General features: G+C 38.6%; 1 pseudogene; it reads left to right on the top strand.

Moving 5' to 3' along the window:
• The first annotated feature begins 548 nt into the window (after nucleotides 1-548).
• Nucleotides 549-3,510, top strand: part of LOC115072353 — a 13,407-nt pseudogene continuing 10,445 nt past the window's right edge.

The following is a 3,510-nucleotide window of genomic DNA, read 5'->3' as shown; positions in this document are numbered from 1 at the left end:
TGATGTTGGAGAACTACAGCAATCTGGTGTCTGTAGGTGAGGAGATTTTTCTATCAGAACTGTTTACTATTTACCATCCTTTGGTACATAACAGTCCACTTTCTACATATGGTAGTTTTGCTGTGTAAGTCTTCAATTCCTTAAAATGAGTGTATTGGGAATTTCTGGGCATCATGAAGAACATGTTTATATTCTATCATTTCTTTCCATTTCCACTTGTTAGAGGAATTATTAATTTATTATAGAGGAATTATTATTATTCATTATTTTTGGTGTTAATTTCAGCCATGGTTTTGTACATGATACTGCAGCCAGAATATTAAGGTTCCATTTCCACAGCTACATTTTGAATCAGCGATAGAACTCAGTGTATGAAAACTGAAAATTCCTTGTGTATTATAATGAGTCGGTCCTAAAATAAAAATTGAGAAATTATTTGGAGAGTCATCTAGTTTTATCTGTATTATCAGTGGAGCACAGTGCTGTGTTAGAAATCCTGTACTTTCTAAAGAATCCAGCAAGCCTATGTGCCTCTTTCTCATACACACGTCTTGCTGTGTGTAAGCCTGTTCTGGTCTCCTGTCTGGAGCAAAGCAAAGAGCCCTGCAATGTGAAGAGATGGGAGACTGTAACCAAGCAGGTAGGACTGAGTTCATGAAGGAGGGCCCAGGTGAGAAGTCCTAAGTAAAGAGGGATAAATGGTTTTGTCATAGTCTGTTTCATGTTAATGAAATTCTGATGATTTCATTTATAGCACTTTCATCAAACTTTGTCATGTGGTCAATGTCAGGTGACTTCTTTTATTGCACATGAATTATGTGGCAATTACTTGTATGCGAACATCGCTCAATTTAATTATTTAATTTTTCCTTATCTGTCATGTCACAGTTCTTGCCAGTGCAGGCTAATAGCTGATTTTTTTTTCCCTATGAGTTCTTCTTCTGCTACATTTTTTCAATGTGTGTTTTTTATTGAATTTTTGTGCATTTCATAATCCTATCTGTTCTGCTCCCCACCCCATATACTCCCCACCAGATGCATTCTGTGAGATATAGTAAGGCCTACAGAGTCAAGTTTTTAACATATTATGAAATGAGGAAATTTTGTGTCTTTCCTTTTGTTCCTCCTTTGAAAATGTTTGTGCCCTTCTGAGTCCTTATGCTTTTTCATTGTTTTACAATTACTGATGTATTTCTCCCAATAATGACTGTAATTCCCTGATGAGAATCACGTAGAATGTTTATACAGCAGGAAATTATATATTGTTTTCCCATTTTAAATAAGAATGTGAGAAATATGTGTGGCTCTCTACATGGCATTTGGGATTCCTCCGTTTTCTACCTACTCTTGATGTCTGTTTTGCAGTTTGGTCTGAAAAGAGGTTGTGAAACAGTGATCTTGTATAATATTTAAGACTTAATGATTGCCTAGTCCAGTTCTGCAACTATTCTTTGACTTTAGAAATTTGCACTTCCTCCCGTTGTGTGTGCGTGAGGTGGTCCAGGCTTCTTTGGGATCCATGCTTTCTCATGCTGCTCATAGGCTCATTCATTCATAATCTTTCTGACTTCAGTATTCTCCACAGATAGGGTACAGTTCACAGAGCCATGGTTTGGAGGATGTGTCTTGTTCAGGCACCTTCCTTCTCTCTGTAAATCTTGTCAGCCATGAGGTGAGATTTCTGATGCCATGACCTTCCCTCTCATGGCTCAATCTTGCCATTGTCTGTTAGTCTCTGAGCCCCATGGGTAGTGGACTGAAAGCTCTGAAGATGGAGCCAAAGTTTAATGTTTTATCTGCTGAATAATTTTTCTCAGTTGTGGATCAGATGAAAAATATACACAAAGGACTGTCTGGTAATATGAGAGAAAACAGATAAAATTTAGTTCCAAATTTAAATTAAGCTAAAAAGATGGAGATTACCTTAGTTGCCGGGCTTGGTAGCATATGCATTTATCCCAGCACTTGGGATCAAAGGCAGGTTAATCTTTGTGAGTTCAAGGACAGCCTGTTCTACATAGTGAGTTCCAGGCCAGCTGGGGCTACAGACAAACCCTGTCTCAAAAAGGCAATGCATGCAAATATTCTAGTAAATATACCACATGACTCTTACAGTTCAATACTTGACTCATCTGTCAGTTTTTGGCCATTCAGCATACTTTGGGAAAGTCTTTGACTCTGTATTGAATTTTTGGGATGATTATAGGATTTTTTGTTTTGTTTTTTGTCTCTTGGAGACAGGGTCTCCTTGTAGCCCAAGTTGACCTGGAACTCACTATGTAGACCAGGTTGGCCTTGAACTCACAGAGATCCACCTGCCTCTGCTGGGATTAAAGGCATGAGCCACCAGGCCTGCCTTGTTATAGATATATTTTTTAAGTTTATCACTAAAATATTGTTACTCACTGTGTTTTATCCCATGTGTCACTTCTGAGTACCTATAGTTCATGATTCAATATATTCAACATTCTTTTATAACCACTATATAAATCATTTGAATGCATGCAACCAATGTATTTTTTACAATATAGTAAATTTTGTTTTCATGTTCTTAGTATTCTATGCATTCAATATCTTTTCTGGTGAATTTAAAAAGTATTTCATACAGTATGTGTTGCTCCTCTCCCCATCTGCACGCCATTTACTACCCCTACCGAGTTTCATGTTCTCTCTGTCCCTCCCCCTCTCTCTCTCCATTTACTTATATATGCAGTCACCCACTGGAGCCTGGTCAACCTATGAAGAATCCCATCCATGAAAGAGACACTTTCTTTCCCTCTGAAGCCTGTGGTGGCCAAGACTTCCTCAGCAGCATTGATGTTTCTTACCAGCCTCCCCATGTCTGTGCTGGGATTTTGCCTGTCTTGAGCTTATATAGGCTTGTGCATGCTGTCACCAATGCTGTGATTTCATGAGTTACTTCCCAACTATCTGTAAACCTCTATTTCCTTGTGTTATTCCACCATCTGTGACTTAAACCATTTCTGTTTGCTATTCTGTAAGAATCCCTGTGGCCTTGGAGGCAGAATTTTGATACAGGTGTCCTACTTGGAGATAGGTACTATGCAGTGTAGTTATCTGCACATTATTCAGTTGTGGGTCTTTGTATGATTCACCATGTGCTGCACACAGAAGCTTCACCAGTGACAATTGAGAGACACGTTAATCTGCTGGTATAACAATAAGCCATTTGGGGTCAGGTTAATGCTATATATATTTAGCAGAATAATAGTATTAGGCCCGGTCCTATGAACCCTAAGCTTGATATCTGTGTCAGATATGGGCTCTACCTTATGAAGAAGACCTTAAATGCAATTACAAAATGATTGTTAACTCCCAAAATCCTCGTGTCACTGTTGCAAACATCTTGCCAGGCTGGTTGTTGTAACTCACAGGATTCACATATGCGTAAAGTTGATGATCAGTTTTCTCTGTGGTAACATACAAAGCACCTTCCAGCACTATGAAGACTAGTCAGTAGAGATGAAGCTTTGAAGTCAGTACCAGTTC

This window comes from Nannospalax galili, unplaced genomic scaffold (genome assembly GCF_000622305.1).
Source record: "Nannospalax galili isolate Female #2095 unplaced genomic scaffold, S.galili_v1.0 scaffold1442, whole genome shotgun sequence".
In the NCBI taxonomy this organism is placed as follows: Eukaryota; Metazoa; Chordata; class Mammalia; order Rodentia; family Spalacidae; genus Nannospalax; species Nannospalax galili.
The sequence above is the reverse complement of the archived record's forward strand: the minus strand, read 5'-3'. Positions and strand labels throughout refer to the sequence as shown.